The sequence below is a fragment of the Oryctolagus cuniculus genome, chromosome 11, assembly GCF_051225735.1.
Source record: "Oryctolagus cuniculus isolate XC-2025 breed Fujian yellow rabbit chromosome 11, ASM5122573v1, whole genome shotgun sequence".
In the NCBI taxonomy this organism is placed as follows: domain Eukaryota; kingdom Metazoa; phylum Chordata; class Mammalia; order Lagomorpha; family Leporidae; genus Oryctolagus; species Oryctolagus cuniculus.
The window spans coordinates 118,704,960-118,724,035 of record NC_142877.1 but is presented as its reverse complement, the minus strand read 5'-3'; the positions used below and the strand labels follow the sequence as shown (position 1 = coordinate 118,724,035).

Here is a 19,076-nt window from a genome sequence, read left to right as displayed (position 1 = left end):
TGGGGGGAGAGTCTGCCATCCTCTGGTTCACTCCCCAATTGGCCGCAACGGCCAGAGCTGTGCTGATCCCAGTGCCAGGAGCCAGGAGCTTCTTAAGGGTCTCCCAAGCAGGTACAGGGGCCCAAGGACTTGGGCCATCCTCCACTGTTTTCCCAGGCCACAGCAGAGGGCTGGATCGGAAGTGGAGCAGCCAGGACTTGACCTGGCACCCCATGGGATGCTGGCACTGCAGGTGGCAGCTTTACCTGCTACGCCACAGTGCAGCCCCTCAATCTGTTCTTGAAGGACTCATTTGGATCCTTTTCAGTTGTATGCACAAGGTTTTAGACTTTTTGAATCTCCTCAATGTGACTTCCAGAATTAAACACAAATCTCCAAGGTTGTGTGGGAGGAAGTGGCGGGGGCAGGGGCAGTGCTTGGAGGAGGTAATTGGAGGCAGGGATGTCCAGGGACGGGCAGGCCCCTCTCCAGCCCATGCCACTGAGGGCACTGTGTCCGTCTCCCCAGACCAAGCTCACATTCTGGTCACATCACTTCTGCCTGCCTCGCTGACCTTGGAGACTGGCCCTGTGTCCTTGCCAAGGTCTGTAACAGGTGGAGAACGTGTGAGAAGTGCCCGGCGTCTGCGTCACCCGTCTTCCCACTCAGCAGACTCCCTACCCACGCCCCCAGCACCCGCTAGAAAATGTCCTAACCTCGAGCGAGCCTGGGTGGGCATAAGCAGGCGTCCTTGCAGGTGAACAAGAGGGGACTGACTGGGCAGATGCAGCCGAGGGGCTGACGGCTCTCATTAAGAAGCTGCAGTCCTGGTGCAGGTGTGGCCAGGAGCCTGGCACACACTGTGATTGTAGCCTCACCTTCCCCTATCTGACACAGGGCGCCCCTTCCTCACGTTAACTCTCTGCCCCCGGCTGAAGGTGAAACGCGTAGCATACCTGAGCACTTCACGGGCGTGTGCACCCACCCTCTGTGTCTAACCCTCTGGGAACGTCCCAAGACTTGGTGAATGTGTATAACTCTAGAAACAGCACGTAGGACCTGTAACTCCTGGCTGGTCAGGGGGCCTGGGCTCGGGTCACGGGTCACGAGATGTTCTGGCTCCCAGCTCGGCCAACCCAGATCTGCTCCTTTCTGCTTACAGCGTCCGTTGCTGTCCCTGGGCTTCCGTTGGTGTCCACGCTAGACCAGACCCACCCTGTGGTTTTCCTGCCTGGCTGCCCACTGCGCAGTTTCTGAGATGTAGAGATGGGCTCGCCCTGGGCCGGCAGCCCGCACGCTGACTCTGAAGAGCACTTCTCTCCTTCATGGCGTGGAGTGCAGAAAGCTGCGTTTGGAGGAAAGTGTCCTGACCGCTGAGTGGTTAAGGCTCTCGCGTTGTTAAGCTTTCCGTGTAGTTCTAGTTTTGGTTCCACTCTGGTGACAGTGCTAGATGACGGTGTTACGTGGTCACAGCGTCGTCCTTGTGTCTCACAGCCCTCCCAGCTCCACAGCGCAGGCTGCACTCACGCAGCCGGCCGGGGAAGACCAGGCTGGAAGTCTGGTCACGCGTGAGGAGGCTGTTCCTTCATCCCGCAGCTTAGCACCAGCCCGGTGCATGCAGACAGCTCTACACGCAGTCTCTGAGAGTCAGGGGCTTTGTCTTGCCCGGGGCTGTCTCCAGGCCCTGGCACATAGTAGGTACTCAAGATCTGTTCATTAGTGACAGCGGGATTGACGGGAGGAACTGACCACAGATGCGATGACAGTGACCGTTCATTCCCCGAGAGCCAGCAGGGCAGGGAACGTCTCTCCTTGCAGGAGACTGAGGCTGGGACGGAGGTGGCCTCCAACGTCTGCAGCGCTCGCCTCCGGGGCTCCTGACACCCAGTTCGGCCCAATCCCTCCTAATCCTGGAAGCAGATTTCATTCCATGTTTCTCACGAAAACGTTGCCCTGTGGGCCTGAAACCCCCCTGCTGGCGCTCGAGGACTCCCGGTGGCCCTGTGGGATCAGGCCGCGTGTTTCTGGTTCAGTGAGGCCTGCTCTAAGTGGGTCACCTCTAAAATCTCCTTTCAAGTCCTCAGTCTTTCTGGACATTTTCTTGCACCATTGTTTGGATTCTCACACTAATCACAGATTTGAAAATGTGTCATTTTTGTCCTTTTTAAAGTAACTTCTTCTATTTTAAACCTGTGGCACATCAGCTCGGTATTTAGGTTGGGGAACTCTTCATCCGAGTTCCCACATTCCCAGGGTACTTGCCAACCAGAGGTCAAAGAAATGTTGCTGTAAAAATCAGTCCAGGGCATGGATCTGTCAGCTGACACATTTCCGTTACGTAAGGAGAGGGAGTTTTGGGGACACATCTCGCTGCACCCGTAGCTCCAGCGCTTCGTTAGTGGCGTCGCGTGGGTGAAGTGGCAGAGTCACTGGTCTGTCCGCCTTTGCTGCTGCTTTCCGGTGAGCCATCTGAAAATGACCAGGAGGTGGGCCATCAACTCGGGGCTTTTTTAAGCTGCCAGGGTAACAGGGTTACTATGTAAGTTCACGTCTGTGTGTGTTTTTTTTTTTTTAATTATTATCATCATTATTGCTAATTTCCCACGTAGGAGGGGGCTCCAGAAGTTCATGGGGGAGCAGAATGAGAAGACAGGACTAAGTTCCCGGCTGGCGCATCGCCGTCTTCTCCGCCTTCAGGGTCCAGTGCAGACAGCAGCCCTCTCCCCCTCCCCTAGTCTTCCGAAGCGTTTCTTGAGCACCTGTTTTAGGCTACAGATAGGTAGAGTGGAGTGAGAAAGCCCGTCTGTGAGAAGCACAGCTGGGTAGCGTAGGGACAGCACTGACTGTGCCGAGCTGCCGGGAGGAAACGGGAGAGCCGAGGAGGCCCGAGGGTCTTCCGGTGGCCTGTTCAGGGCCGTTCCGAGCCCCTGTGCCGTCTGCGGGGTGTGGTGCTTGGCGTGTGGCACACACCGGTCAGCTCTTGCCAGAGAAAGAGCTTCCCTGCCTGCTTCTGGATCCTGGGCCACAGAGCAGCCTGGTCTGTGATCTGCCTCTGTTTGTGTAAGGTAAAAGGGAGGGTCAAGCCTCTTAGCAGCTCCCTTAGGCTTTTTGCATCAGGAGCCCGCCTTCCTCAGATCGGTGTTAAGAACAAAGTAAACAGGCATGCCTTTCTCTGGACCCTCGGAACCATCTCTTATAGATGTTATTTATTTGAAAGCCCAAGTGACACAGATAGATCTTCATCTGCTGCTTCACTCCCAGATGGCCTCACTGGCCAGGGCTGGGCCAGGCCAAAGCCAGGAGCTCGGAACCCCAGCCCCGTCCCCCCCAGGGCTGGCAGAGGTCCAAGCACTTGGGCTGTGTTCTGCTGTCTTAGGCACAGGGAGCTGGACCGGAAGCAGAGCAGCTGGGACTCCAACCAGCACTCTTTAAAAATAAGTTTTTTTAAAGATTTTTTTTTTTTTAATCTATTTGAGAGGTAGAGCCACAGACAGAGACAGGGAGAGACAGAAAGAAAGGTCTTTGATCTGCTGGTTCACTCCCCAAATGACTGCAACGGCCGGAGCTGGGCCGTTGCATCCATAGCTGGAACCAGAAGTTTCTATGGGTCTCCCACGGGAGTGCAGGGGCCCAAGCACTTGGGCCATCTTCCACTGCTTTCCCAGGCCACAGCAGAGAGCTGGATCGGAAGTGGAGCAGCCAGGACTAGAACTAGTGGCCCGTATGGGGTGCCGGCACCGCAGGTGGAGGCTTAGCCCGCTACACCACAGCGCCGGCCCTGGAACCAGCACTCTGATAAGAGAATTTGCCGTCACAGGTAGCAGCTGGACTCACTGTGCCACATGGCAGCCCCGCCACCTTGATTGTCATTCTCGGGCCTTAGGAACTCACGCCCTAGTGTCCTTTATTGAAATCTCCACTTCTTTGTGAGCCCCGCAAAGTGTCGGGGTGAGACCACCAGCTCGAACAGAGCGTGAGGCGTGCACACACCTTCCCCAGGTTGGCCTCAAGCGACTACTCGGTTTGCCTTAAAAGTGTTTTAAGGTCTGCTCGATTTAAATGGCATTTGTTCTCAGGGTTGTCAGCATGAATCAGCATTTAACAAGATGACATGTCTGACCTCCAGCACACGTGTGAGTGGGGCAGGGAGGAAGTGAGCTGGGAAACACTGAGTGGGCAGGAGGCAGCTCATCCTTCAGTTCCTGAGTGGAAGACAGCCTTCTGCAGATAGCGATCGAGATTTGGTTGAGCCAGGCCGGGGAAGCCCTCCAGGGTTCCAAGTCTGTGCGGCCAGCCCCAGGTCCTGTGGAACACCAGGGACGCTGACCTTCCCTGCCTCCCGGAGCCCCGTGCCTCCCGTCTCACCACAGCAAGCCTGGGATGCTCTGCGTCAGGGAGAGTGAGGCGGGAGAGGCCGGAGGTGACGGCCAGGTGTGGGAAGTGAGAGCATCGTGCCGTGCCGGCGGCAAGCCTGACACGGGTCCAGACGCGGGTCTCGACTCTGCACGCAGCAGCCACTGGGTGCTTGTTCATGAGTGGTTGAGTTGGGAAATCTCACCACGAGGTCAGTGACGGGCGCTGGTCACTGGGCTGGTAGGAGCTGAAAGGTGGTCACTGCTGCGTTACTCGCTCGTCGGCACGTCTGCTGGTGTGGGTCCCAGCTCCCCACGGAGAACCACAGCAGCAGGTGCCCTGCCTGTCGGGGGTGCTGGGGACGTGCTGCTCCCTTTGCTGGGGCTGCTCCTGCTCTGGGGCCCGGTGTGGCGCCCGCCCTCCCAGGTCTGAGATGTCACCCTCACGTGGGACCCTCTCTGGTTTCCTTCCCCGCCCTGCCCCTTGTCCCTGTCTTTGCACTGCCGTGTCACTGGAAAGTCCCCCGTGGCAGGGGTTTCCATCTGTCTTACTTGTGGGACCCCCAGCATCTGGAACATCTTTTGGCTTCCCAGCGCCAAATGCATGGACTTGAGAGACGGGAAAATGAACAGCCGGCTCAGTGTGTCATCTCTGCCTTCCCGTGGGTCTGTGGTGATTCAATGTTTTAAAAAACCTCTTCTGCTTTACTAAAGTATGTTTTGTTTCGACACAGAATGCATGGTAGATATGAGAGTACTTCCAAAAATTTGTGGAAAATGGAATTAAAAGCTAAGTTTATTTTGGAACAGAAATTTTTGAAATTCACACACAGCTTTTTCCCAGTGCTGTTCAGGGCTGGTCATGCATCGTCCACTTGGCTTGCGGCACAGCCCCGGTCAGCGCTTCCCAGGGAGCTTCTGGAAGAGCCTCGTGGTCTTCTTTTCTTTTCCTTTTTTTTAAAAGATTTATTTGTTTGAAAGTCAGAGTTACACAGAGAGAGACGGAGAGGCAGAGAGAGAGAGAGAGAGAAAGAGAGGTCTTCGATCCACTGGTTCACTCCTCAATAGCCGCAATGGCTGGAGCTGCGCCAATCTGAAGCCAGGAGCCAAGAGATTCTTCTAGGTCACCCACGTGGGTGCAGGGGCCCAAGGACTTGGGCCATCCTCCACTGATTTCCCAGGCCACAGCAGAGAGCTGGATTGGAAGTGGAGCAGCCGGGACTCAAACCGGCGCCCATATGGGATGCCGGCACTGCAGGTGGTGGCTTTACCTGCCACGGCCCAGTGCCAGCCCCAGGTCCTCATGGTTTTCTGACCTGCACTCCCTGTGCCTTTGTTGTTGGTCTCCCTTTGCAAGGTAAGAGGTGGAATAGAACCAGGCTCAGCTGCTCCAGAAAAAGGAATCTCTAGGCCCAAGGGGTCTAGAGCTAAGTCCAAGGTCAGTGTGCCCCTTTCATTAGATTTTTTTTTTTTAAGATTTTATTTATTTATTTGAGAGGTTGAGTTACAGAGCAAGAGAGGGATAGACAGAGAGAAAGATCTGTTCACTGGTTCACTCCCCAAATGCCCACAACGGCCGGAGCTGAGCCAGCCTGAAGCCAGAAGCCAGGAGCCAGGAGTGTCTTTAGGGGTCCCCCACACGGGTGCAGGGAAGGGGACCAGCGGGTGTTGTTGCTGGATGAGGCAGGCCCTTCCCTGCGTTGTCTAAGCCCACGCTCAGAAGTCTGCGAGGGCAGCGTCAGGGCCCCCGCTTTGTGGGTTGGGTCCCGAGGTGTCCCGGGGAGGGGTGGGGGAGAAAAGTCGCGCAGCGACTCCGCGGCTGTCGTGTGTTCTGCAGGACTCGTGGTCGTTCGTGTTGCTGCTGCCGACAGGCACCTGCCGTCGGGCACCTGTTTCCCCTGGGCCAGGTGCCCCCCACTCCTGCTGGCGAGCACGTGCTCGGCTTGACCTCCACGGGAAGCACTTTCCTTTTTTTTTTTCTCCAAAGAATTTATTAATTAATTTTTTTTTTTATTTGACAGAGTTAGACAGTGAGACAGACAGAGAGAAAGGTCTTCCTTCCGTTGGATCACCCCCCAAATGGCCACTATGGTCAGAACTATGCCGATCCAAAGCCAGCATCCAGGTGTTTCCTCCTGGTCTCCCATGCAGGTGCAGGGCCCAAGCACTTGGGCCATCCTCCACTGCTCCCCCCCCCCCCCCCCCCGGGCCACAGCAGAGAGCTGGCCTGGAAGAGGAGCAACCAGGACTAGAACCTGGTGCCCATATGGGATGCCGGCCCCACAGGTGGAGGATTAGCCAAGTGAGCCACGGCGCTGGCCCCTATATGTATTTGAGAGGCAGAGTTACAGACAGAGAAGGAGAGACAGAGAGGGCTTCCATCCACTGGTTCACTCCTCAAATGGCCGCAAAGGCTAGAGCTGGGCTGATCCAAAGCCAGGAGCTTCTTTCAGGTTTCCCATGTGGGTGCCGGGGCCCAATCACTTGGGCCGTCTTTCTCTGCTTTTCTGAGGCCATAAGCAGAGACCTGGACAGAAGTGGAGCAGCCAGGACACGTACCAGTGCCATATGGGATGCTGGCACTGCAAGAAACCCAGGAAACACTTTCTCCTCCCCAAAGCAGGTGTGTGTTTTGCTGGTTCTCCTGAGATTTTGGTAATAAACCAAATTGAAATCTCAGTGATTATGGGACATGATGAATAATTTGTGTTGCAAAAGATTGAAAAAATCGGCCCTATCAGAGTGAATTTTCAGGGGTCCCCCAAGCGGAGTTTCTGCACTTGTCCTGCATACCAACTGCAATGGCGTATTTGCTGACATGACTTCCTGGTGCTGTGACTCCAGACAGGTCGTGAGTGTGTGGAATGTCCACAGCAGGTCTCTGGACGTGGGAGAGAGTGGCGGTTTGTGTGGGAAAATGCCTTTTTTTTTTTTTTTTTTAATTGGAAAAGGAGAGGAGATACACAAGCTATGGCAGAAGGCTGGGGGACGGGGAGGAAGCAGGTCCTGAACCAGCGAGGGTTCCTGAGAGATTCATGGCCGCTCCCTCCTTCCTTTCTGACGGCACTGAGCACTCAGCACTCGTGTGAGCCGGTGACTTGGGGGTGGTCTCTCAGTAGCTAGCACCTGCCTGGGGAGACAGGCATGAGGAACTGGAGCGGGGCACTGGGTCTGGGGCTTGTCTGCAGGGGTGGTGCTGGAGCTGGGTCTTGCAGAGTGGAGAGGAGGTCTCAGGCAGTAGTATGCGGTCCGTGCGCTCGTTGGGGCCGCGGCTGCCATGTTGGAGCGTGTAGTCAGAGGGTGGCGGCAGATTGGTCTAAGGGAGGGGGCACGCACGCAGACTGGGACGGTGCAAAGGCGGCAGTGCACACACAGCTGTGCCTTCTGGGGTTTGCGTTACTGAGAGGAATCGTGCCGTGGTTCTGCACCACATGCCATTTAGCACACTCTGGAGCTTGGTTAGGTCTTTTAAAATTCAGCTTGGTTTCAGTAAATGCCTCACTGCTGTCTGCATGAGTGTGTTGCCGTAGGTCCCACCCTAACTTCAAAATATACAAGCATGCAGGGATTCCACCAGTTTGGGCACCAAGACAAATTTCTCTTTTAACCCCATTTTCCACAGACTTTCTGAAGCATGCTTTTATAAGGCCTTTTCATGTCAACTTGCCGGTAAAGTCAGAGAACAGTCTCCAAGCTTCTTTTCCCTGGCTTTGTGTCACGTTTCCCCAGCAGGAAGAAAGCCTGGAAGACAAGTGTACTAGAGCTGGCTGGTCTGGACAGGATCTGAGAACACAGTGAGTCACTGTAGCTCTGTGCTGGTATTTTAGTATCCGCTTTATTTTTAACAGTTCTGTGCGACTGGACTTTCCTCTGTGGTTTCTGTTTCCATAGCACCACAACATTTCCTCAGTTTGCCTGTTCATACTTTCACACACTTCGGCTTCAGGCTTACCGTTCCTTAGGATGGGAGCGCCTGAATCAATAGCTGCGTGTGCGCCTCCAGTCGGTCGCCCTCGCTCCAATGGGAGGAGTGAGTTGTTCCGCCCACTTGCAGATGACGAGAAAGGAGAGGGCTTGTTTCTGCGAGGGACAGGGCTGGGTGTGTGTGTAGGGTGAGCCTGTGTCACCTTGTGGAGCTGCTTCCCCTTGGGACCCCATGGCCGAGGGTGTGGGGTGCAGGCTGCTGCGCTTGCTCGGGGTGTTGCGGTTGTGCGTGTTGGTCCTGACTCCTGACGGACCCTGGCTTCTTGCCTTTCCTCACACCTGGGTGTGGGTTGTTCTCTGTGCTCCTGGAGTTTGGGACTTGGCTGGGCGTCTTGCCCTGTGAGTCGGTGACCTGCAGAAAAGCCGCGTCCTCCCAGCTTGCCCTGCCTCCCAGGCTTTCTGTGTTCTTCAGGGAGGCACAGTGGCCCTCCACGTCCTCAGGTCCCACGTTGCAGATCCAGCTAAACAAGGATCAGAAATTTTGGGAAAGATGAACTGCACCTGTCCTGAACGTGTACAGGTTTTCTTGTCTTTGTTGCCTAAGCAGTTAGTGTAGTAACTACACAGCGTTTACATTGTGTCAGCTGTTATGGGTCATCTAGAGGCAGTTTAAAGTGCATGGGGAGGGCTGTGCAGGCCATGTGCAGTCACGGGATTTTACCAAAGGGGCTTGAGCATCCGCAGGGGGCTTGAGCATCCGCAGGGGGCTTGAGCATCCGCAGGTTTTGGAATCTGTGTGTGTGTTGGGATTTGGGGTAGGTTCTGGAACCAGTCCCCCACAGCTGCAGAGGGACCGTGCGCTTCCCTGCACGTCGTTGCTTTGAGAATGTTTGCTTCTTCAAGGAGTGCTTAGGATGTCAAGAGAGACCAGAGGCCTGTGGAGCTGGCGCCATCGGTTGCTGGTCTCCCTCACCTCCCGCGGACAACTCGGTTTTTCTCTGACACGTCAGGGTTGTATCAGACTGGGTTCTGAGCGTGCACCAGATGTTTCAGTCTCCTGTCGCTCTAAATGCTGATTCAGTGGGAAAGCAGTTCCTGATACTTGAGAGCTTAAAGTGCGGTTGTAACAGACCAGGCCTGCCGTCTTCTAGTAACAGTCGATGCTTCGGATTCAGACGGTTTTTTTTGTTGTTGTTGTTGTTTTAATATTCATTTTTTGAACGGCAGAGATGCAGAGAGAGAGGGAGAGACACAGAGGCGTCTTCACCTGTGGCTGCTTCACTTCCCAGATGGCTGCAGTGTTCAGAGCTGGGCCAGGCCGAAGCCAGGAGTCAGGAACTCCATCTGGGTCTCTTCCACGGATGGCAGGAACCGAGGACCTGGGCCGCGTTCCGCTGCTTTCCCAGGCGCATTAGCGAGACGCTGGCTTCAGAGCTTTTTGAAGAGCGAAAGCAGCACGCAGTGTGGCCTCCCGGTGCGATGTGGTTCTGGGCTGCTCTGGAAGCTGCCTCCCAGGCGGGAGTTCTGATTCGGTGGCTGACCAGTGGGCCATCTGTGGAGGATGTGGCTTTCTGCCCCCATCCCCTCTTTTTAAAAAATTGGCTTTTTAAGAATCACCAAAAAATTTAAGTTTTGCTCCCAGTTGAGGAAGCAGTTGTGGCCAGCCCTGGCTGCCCCGTGCCATCCGTGGCAGTCGGCATACAGCCCTCGAAATGCAGCTGTCACAGCAGCCCATGATCGTGAAGGTTCGATGGGGTGTTTTTATGAAGGCAGCACTTTGCTCTTGTCCCATCAGTTCACTTATAAAGTTCCCAGCGGTGTCTCTGTCAAGTTCAGCATTAAGGAGGCCTTGCTGTTGTGTGTGAGATACCCTGGTGAATTTCCCTGCCAGAGGAGAAAGCAGACCGTACAGAGATGTAAAAAGCAGTCCAGTTATGATGTGCGACGCTGAAAAGCAGCAGGCGAGAGGGGTGGTGGTGGGCGGTGCCGCTGGACCCGAGGCAGGGCCCTGACCGTGTGCAGAGCTGGCCTGCCCTTCTCTCCGGGAGAGCGGCCTGTGCAAAGGGTCGCAGGCGTGAGGAGCAGTGCAAGACCCTTGCGCTGGAGAGGAGAGGGCCAGCAGGTGCGGGAGAGTGCAGGGGACCACTGGGAGGTCGGCAGAGGCCAGATCTCGCGGGTTAACAATCGGGGATGCCCTCAGGAGAAATTTAACAAAAACAAAACTGGAAGTGAAGATGGTTTTTCTCTTCTAACAGATTTCTTGGGAAAACGTTAAATTTTGTTTAATGAAAATTTAGAGTTATTAATTCCACCTGCATCCCTTATGGCTTGGACGTCTGTCAGGTTTCCTGGGCTCTTGGAAGAGAGGAGTTGTGTAAGTACACCCTGGTTGTTAACAATAGCAATAAGCATGATTTCTGCATGGCCCTGTTAATTAAAAGAACAGAGCTATTAATAGTGTGTAAAACAGTTCTCAGCCAGACTAGCAGCTGGAAGACCACAAATTGTGAGAAACTCATCAAGTTTAAACCACATGGGGATTTTTGTGTAGAAAGACACCGGTTCTTCCTTCCTGCGTCACTGTTCCTGTTTCAGGGTGAGCCGTGGGCAGGGCGGCCGAGGCCTCCGATTCTGGAGGTCTGAGTGACACTGATGGTGCCCCTCTCCTCACCTACCCAACCTTACCGAATTGGCTTCTTCCCCACCCACCACCACGGCCTCATGCCTGTGGGTCCTGGGGACTTTGCTCCTCTGCGTGCTGGCAGAGCGTGCTAGTTCCACCTCAGCTGCCGTGTCCACCTCCCAGCAAGCCCAAGGACTGACAGGCCGCGCCGCCCGCCCTGGTGTCTAGCTGGTGCGCAGCAGGGCTGGGGTCTCTGGTCGTTTGCTTCTCTCACTCCCTTGCACTTGCCCAGCCCCAGAGGTGTGAGTTACGTGTCTGTCTCCCTCAGTGACTGGGGCAGGAAGACATGTCTGTAAGGATGCAGGTCACAGAGAACGGGAGAGGTGCTCGCTCTCACCCACACGGCCCAGAGCTGGCAGGCACACGTCAGTGTCACAGACTGTTGCCCCCTCTGTCTGCATCATCCTGGCACAGATGGGGCAAGTGTGACACGTCCCCCACGGCTAACTTGTGCCAGGACTGGGATGCAGGATGAACGCCATGTGATTCCTGCCCTCTACGGCCGTTCTTCTCCAGGGCGAGGCAGCTGTGCAGGTAGCTGGCCTCCATGGACGGTGCCGGGGGCCAGTCCTGTCGGGAGCATGGCGCTGAGGCTGCACTTTAGCTGGGAATGAAAGGAGACTTCCTGGAGGAGGCAGGAGCTGATCTTGACCTTGAAGGATGATGCGTATCTTGATCACCATTTGGACAGGAGGAGGAGGAGGAACGTGAAGGGGGGTTCAAAGGCCTTTTGGATGCTGGGGTGGAGAGTGGGCTGCAGGACTGAGTTGTTTGAGTCAGAAGCAGGTCTTCATTCTAGAGAGGACATCACACAGTAACGGGTCCCTAGCTGTGTGGCCGCTGTGACACCTGTTCTAAGAGGTGGACAAGCTAAGCTTGGAAGGAAGCCAGGCGACGTCGTCTGTGGGGTTCAGAGAGGCGCTCTCTGCCTGCTTGGAAGGAGGCCAGGCGACGTCGTCTGTGGGGTTCAGAGAGGCGCTCTCTGCCTGTGCTTTGGGAGCAGAGCTAAGCTGCCTGCAGGCACTCTGCTCCCACCTAACGCTTCACAGTCCACCGATTCCGGCGTTGTCCCCTTTTCCGACCTCTCAGAAGCCACTGGCGGGGTCCTCAGTGTGAAGCCGGGACCAGGGTCAGAGCAGCCGCCCAGTACCCGCGGCCGCGCTGCTGTGTTCCACCTGACCTGTGGTTGCAGCTGAATTGCCTTTGAACTTTGGCATTCCTGACTGCACAGGGCTCGCGGCACAGGCGAGGTTCTGTGTGACCAGCAGTGCCGGTGGTTTCCGGCAGTGATTGTGCTCGGGAAACACGGGCTTGATGCTGACTGTGGCTTGTACGGGGAGACCTGCGCGTGAGTTCAGGTCTGGACCTTGGGTGCTGATGAGAATGCCCCCAGGGTGAAGGCGTGGAGGTGGCCGAGTGGGAAGGCACTTTGCAGCCATGAAGGTCCCCACAAATACATGCTTGGAATTACTTGGCCTAAATCCACTCAGGTTCTCCCGTAATCTCTGGCCAGTAGGAGGCTTAGTTAAAACATTGAAACTCAGAGAAATCGGAGCGGTTGTAAGGCCTGCTCCTCGAGTGCGGGCGGGGCGGTGCTGAAAGGGTGAGGGTTGTTCAAGGTGCTGCAGCTGCCTAAGGGGCAGGTGAGAGTCGGGCCTCCCCAGCTGGCCGTGGGAGCCCCATTTCAGGCGTGAAAACTGACTTCCGAGCCATCAGCAGATGAACTGTGTTCAGTGCTGCTCTGTTGCTGGTGTTCTCTTTGGGTGGGTGGGTGGGTGGGCGTGTCTGTGCTTTTCTTCTCTTTTTTAAAGATTATTTATTTGAAAGGCAGAGTTACAGAGACAGGGTAAGACAGAGATCTTCAGTCGCTGTTTCACTCCCCAAACAGCTGCCATGGCCGCGGCAGGGCCGGGCCTAAGGCAAGGGCCAGGAGCTTCCTCCAGGTCTCCCACGGGGGTGCAGGGGCCCAAGCCATCTTCCACTGCTTTCCCAGGTGCATCAGCAGGGAGCTGGGTTGGAAGTGGAGCAGCTGGGACTTGAACCAGTGCCCAGATGGGACGCCGGCGCTGCAGATGGCGGCTTTACCCGCTACACCACAGCGCCAGCTCCCGTGCTTTCCTTCTCAGACTGGCATTCCCGGGGGGGTATACCCATGACCCCCCCACCACTGTTGCTCTGCACCTCATTGTCTTCAGACACTGACGCTGACCTGAGTTCAAAGGCCATAGATCCATCAGGATATACATGGTTGAAACTCTCCGACAACTGATATGTTAGGAGAGTGTCATATTTAAAATGTTGTAAATTATTTTTATTTACTTCGTTTCTTAAAAGAATTTTCATGTATGTCCCTTAAACCATGAATGAATTGGAAGCTGTGCTGAGGCTTCTCCGTGCAGTTTCCGCTAGAGCTGCAGGCTTGTTCTCCTTCGAATGCATCCTTCCTACCCTTCTCTGGCCGTTTCAGTACCTGGAGGTGACAGTACCAGCCAGGGAGCTGTTCCAGGTGGGGCTTCACCTCCTGAAATGCTCGGATTTCATCAGGCAGCTGAACCGAGTCACTGGGAGGCCTCCTGCGAAGGTGTGTGACTGTCCCTTAAGTGAGGACTGAGCAGGGGTGTGTGACTGTCCCGTAAGTGTAGACCGAGGGCCAGTGTTGCAGTGTAGTGGGTAAAGCAGCTGCCTGCAGTGCTCGAATCCCATGAGTGCTGGTTCAAGGCTCGGCTGCACCACCTGCAGATCAGCTCCTTGCTAACACTTGAGGGGAAAGCAGCAGCAGGTGACCCGAGTGTTGGGCCCCAAGACCCCCATGGGAGACCTGGAAGAAGCTCTGGACTCCTGGCTTCTGCCTAGCCCCAGCCCCGGCTGGGGAGTGAACCAGCGAATGAAAGCCCTCCCCCTCCTCCCCCTCCCCCTCCCACTCCCTCTCCTTCTTCTCTCCCCCTCCCCCTCTCCCTTTCTCTCTGTAACTCTGCCTTTCAAATAACTAAATCTTAAAAAAAAAATGCAGACTGAGGGTGTCGGATGAGATCTTGCTTTATGAACTACACCCAGGAGCATCAGCTGTTTGTAGAATGTGAAGGCCAAGAGCCCCAGTGAAGTGCTGGAGGCAGTGAGAAGCCGTACACGCTGACCTCCCTCTGGCGTGTTCTGGCAGGACCTGAGACGCCTTGTGTCTGTGTGGGCCCGGTGCAGCTCAGTGTGGGACCGCTGCGTGGTGCCTGCAGCCATCGGCAACGTCAGGATGCTGTGCGGACAGCGGGGAGAAATGCTTAGTATGCAGCTGAGAAAAGCAGACCACAGCATGGCTTGTTGGCTGCGATGACATGGAGCCAGGCCATCGATGACAGGAGGAGAAAGGGCTGAGTAATGAGAACGAGGTTGGTGGAGCGGAGCCCGGGGCGGGGGCCCGGTTGGCTGCACAGCTCGGGAAGCACAGAACAGACCCCGGGGCTTGAAAGTGTCGGGCTGCGCCGTGTGGAGCAGCTTGAGAGAGCAGAGCTGGAGGAGCTCGGAGGGCACGCGCCGAGCTGACGGGCGCCTCGCCGGGGCCGCCGTGCCGCGCTGACGGGCGCCTCGCCGGGGCCGCCGTGCCGCGCTGCCCGAACCGTCCTTTCCTCACTGCCGTTCCCTGCTTGTTTCCGGGTTGCGGGTCTGTCCTGGTGGAGTTCCTGGATTCTTCCCTCAGTCGGCGCCGGTCCGGGGTGGGGACGTGTGACCCGTGGGCTGGGTAGGGCCCTTGGAGGCAGTCACAGAGGGGACTCGGGGTTCAGTCAGCCCGCAGCAGGCTGATTGTTAAGTTGTCATTTGTGTGGCCTGGGAATGATGTTGCAAATATCCACGTGGCCCTGGGCAAAAAAAAAAAGTTTCCACGCTTGGGCAAGTGGTTTGAAATCCTGCGCGTGTTCAGACGGCGGCGTCCGCGGTAGGCACAGGTGCTGTCTGACTGGGCTTGCTGGCCGGGTCCTCGGTCTCTGGGAGCCTCTGCCTGCGTTCGGCCCGCGCCGCCACGCTGGTGGGTGCTTCTGGACTGGGCCAGGATGTGCGGAGCGGAGCCTCCACGCCCCCTTCGGTGAGCCTCCCTGAATCCCAGGATCCAGCAGAGCACAGGCTGTCCCCGTTGTTGAGTGACGTGCGTGACAGTGTTCCCGAGAGATGCAAGTCACTTTATTTGCTGATCTCTATCTCCTCCTCTGAGGAATGGTCACTTTTCCAGATGGAATCATCGGAAACAAACCAGGTCTGCCAGATATTTGAGCCATTAAAGAAAGTATTCCTGCCTTGCCAATGACACAAGGCAGTGTTTTAGCTCAGGCCTCACTCCTGGGCACCCACCACAGAGCAGGGGTTGGGGCCTTTCTTACACGGGCCCAGTGGACTTCCAGGGCAGCCAGAGCCCACGCTGGTGCTAGACGGGCTGTGGGGAGGCAGCAGGGCTTCCCGTGGGACTGGCAGTGCCCAGCCGGGGGCTCAGCCACGTGTCCTGTACCAAAGTCGCCAAGCCCATTTGTGGCTTCCCTGAACGTGTGCAGTGGTGCTTATAAAAATTCCCACTACGAAAGTTACGGTATCTTCACACACATTCTCTGATGGCTTTCCATCTGTGGGTCTTTAGTCTGCGTAAAGGAAGTTACCCGGGCTCTTCATTTTAGCCTTTCTTTTTCAAGATTTATTTATTTGAAAAGCAGAGTTGTAGAAAAAGACACACACACACACACACACACACACACACACACCATGAGCAGAACAGCCTTGGTCCCTACCCTCCTTTTTTTTTTTTTTTTTTTTTTTTAAGATTGATTTATTTATTTGAAAGTCAGAGTTACAGAGAGGGAGGGGGAGGAAGATTGGTCTTCCACCTGCTGGTTCACTCCAAATGGCGTGACAGCTGAAGCTGGGTCAGTCCATAGCCAGGAGCCAGGAGCTTCTCCTGGGTCTCCCACGTGGATACAGGGGCCCAAGCATTTGGGTCTCTGCTGCTTTCCCAAGTGAGTTAGCAGGGAGCTGGATTGGAAGTGGAGTGACCAGGACGGGCTGCCAGCAGCTTTACCTGCTGTGCCACGGTGCCAGCCCCTCAGCCTTCCTTACCCTGAGTTCATCTGGTGAGTTTTTATGGAGTGACTGCTGCATGTCGGGTCCTGGCTGCTGGGCCCAGACTCCTGTCTTGGGAGCGTGCATCCTTGGGGGAGGCAGACAGGAAATAGAACGGTGAAGTAAATGCCGCAGCTTGCTGGAGGCCACGTGTCTCAGAATGGAAGAGCAAAGCAGGGAGGGATGGGAGCTGGGCAGGGGGTGGTGGTGGTGGTGGCGATGGTGGTGGTGGTGGTGGTGGTGCTGATGGTGATGATGGTGATGATGGTGGTGGTGGTGGTGCTGCTGATGGTGATGATGGTGGTGATGGTGGTGGTGGTGATGGTGGTGGTGATGGTGGTGGTGGTGATGATGGTGGTGATGGTGGTGGTGGTGATGATGATGGTGGTGATGGTGGTGGTGGTGATGGTGGTGGTGGTGCTGGTGGTGCTGGTGGTGGTGGTGATGGTGGTGGTGGTGATGATGATGGTGGTGATGGTGGTGGTGGTGATGGTGGTGGTGGGAGTTCAGAGAAGGCCTCGTGCAGGGGCGTGGCTGATACAGGCCTGTGCACGGAGGAGGAGGACCACCGTGAGGGCGGGACAAGTAGGTCAACTCGGAGGACATCAGGGCTGCAGGAGGGCGTTTGGGGAGAGCACAGGGAGGAGTGGGAGATGGGGTCTGAGGACCGGGCACTCTGGGGAGTGTGAGCCGAGCTCTATTGTAAGGATCTGGGCCTCTGCCTTGAGGGGCTTGAGAGGAGGGTCCTGGGCTGTCGGAGGTTGAGAGTGGACTGGGTGGGAGCGCTGCCCTGGGAGCCGTGAGGAAGCCGATGCCTGCAAGTGGGGAGGAGCCTAGAAAAGAGGTGAACCCCTGTCTTTTCTTAAAATGTTTTTTTTTTTAAAAGATTTACTTTATTTACTTGAAAGGCACAGTTTCAGAAAAAGAGAGGGAAAGAGAAAGAGAGCGAGAGAGAGAGAGATCCTCCAGCCACTGGTTCACTTCCCAAATGGTCACTATGGCCAGGGCTGGGCCAGAGTGAAGTCAGGAGCCAGGAGCTTCATCCAGGTCTCCCAGGTTGGGTGCAGGGGCCCAAGGACTTGGGCCATCTTCTGCTGTTTTCCCAGGCCACAGCAGAGAGCTGGATAGGGAGCAGCCAGGACTCAAACCAGCCCCCCTGTGGGATGTCAGCATCGCAGGTGGCAGCTTTGCCTGCTGTGTCACAGTGCCTGCCAGCACCCCTGTCTTGAAGCCATGGTGTTGCCTGCCCCCGAACATGTCCCACTGTGAGGTGTTGTGGGCTCCTCCTCATGTCCGGGACAAGGCCGTTAAGGAAACAAAGTGAAGCTTTTTGCTGGGATTTTTATCAGCTAGTTTTGTGTTCTGAGCAGCACATGCTAATAGCATTTTCGGCTAGTTAGGAGTTACAAGGCGACATGTGACGTTAATCTTCCCTGCCCCAGCGCACCCCCCACAGCACAGTCGGATCCCCCTGTGGCCCAGCAGCACTTCTGTCCATGCCAGGGGCAGGCTCTGCTGGGCCACACTGCCCGCTTTCACACCTGTGCGAAAAGCTCTGCCTCGTTCTCCCCACTGGCTGCCTGGCGTTCCACCCACAGGTTTGCTGGCACTTTCTGTCCTGTGACGGAAATTGGGATAGTTTTCAGTGCTGTATTGTTTTTGTTTGTTGCTGTGAAATAATGATGCCATAGTGATGAATCTTGAGAGGAGATTGTTCAAAGGACAGATGTTTTGATAAATGCATTGTGCATCGAGAAGGCGTGCAGCAGCACACACAGCGAGAGTTCCGAGGTCAGGCATGACAGGAGTAGGCATGCATGTGCGTGGTTTTCAATAGCACATCCTGGGGGCCGGCGCTGTGGCACAGCAGGTAAAGCCGCTGCCTGCAGTGCCAGCAGCCCATGTAGGCACCAGTTTGAGACCCGGCTGCTCCACTTCCCATCCAGCTCTCTGCTATGGCCTGGGAAAGCAGTAGAGGATGGCCCAAGTCCTTGGACCCCTGCACCCGCGTGGGAGACCAGGAAGAAGCTCCTGGCTCCTGGCTTTGGATCAGTGCAGCTCCGACCATTGCAGCCATTTAGGGAGTGAACCAGCGAATGGAAGACCTCTCTCTCTGTCTCTCTCTCTCTGTCTCTCCCTCTTCTCTCTCTGTGTAACTCTGGCTTTCAAATAAATAAATCTTAAAAAAGCACATCCTGTAAGTTCTTGAAGCATTGGCTTTTTAAAAATTTTATGTGTTTATTTTCAAGGCAGCAAGACAGAGAATTAGGTATCTTTTGTCTGCTGGTTCACTCTCCAAATGCCCATAGAGCTCGGGCTGAAGCTGGGAGCTCAGAAGTCAGTCCAGGTCTCTCACATGATTGACAGGGATCAAAGGAGTTGGACCATAACCAGTTACTTCCCAAGGTACGCATAGCAGGAAGTTGGAATTAGAAGCGGAGCCAGGACTTGACCTGGGAGGCACTGTGGTATGGGATGCTGGCATCTCAGGCTGCGACTTTTTTTTTTTTTTTTTTTAAGATTTATCTATTTGAAAGTCAGAGTTGCAGAGCAGGAAGGAGACAAAAATCTCCCATCTGCTGATTCACTGCCCAGATGGCTTCAACAAGCAGGCTGGGCAAGGCTGAAGCCAGGAACCAGGAGCTTCTCCAGATCTCCCATGCGGGTGCAGGGGCCCGAGCGCTTGGACCATCTTCTGCTGCTTTCCCGGGTCAGTAGCGCTGCATATGGGACGCCAGCACTGCAGGCAGCGGCTTTGCCTTCTACGCCACAGTGCCAGCTACGTCTTACCCCACTCACCAAAGCCAAGTCTTAGCTGCTGTGCCAACTGCTTGCCCCTGAGGCTCTACTTTTTAGAACTGGTAGCACAGATTTAAGGGGAAAATGAGTTAATATAGCACTTGTCTGTGATGCAGGATCATTCCTCTCTGGAGTCCTTCGTGCAGGCTTTCCTGCCAAGCCCATAGGCCTCACCTTGCTGGAAGCTTGGGGCAGGTATGCACTACCTCCCTCTGCCTCTGCCATTCTTAGCCTGTCTTCTCGGGTTA

General features: G+C 55.5%; 1 protein-coding gene across 7 annotated transcripts in view; it reads left to right on the top strand.

Annotated features, from left to right (window-relative positions):
* Positions 1-19,076, top strand: part of PACSIN2 (protein kinase C and casein kinase substrate in neurons 2) — a 131,063-nt gene that overhangs the window by 71,078 nt on the left and 40,909 nt on the right. The window contains exon 2 of one of the 7 annotated variants that reach the window (XM_089307683.1): positions 7,954-8,125. The exons of the other annotated variants lie outside the window; for them this stretch is intronic. The gene's annotated coding sequence lies outside the window, so the exon portion shown is untranslated. The remainder of the gene's footprint in view (positions 1-7,953; positions 8,126-19,076) is intronic. 7 annotated transcript variants of the gene reach the window in all.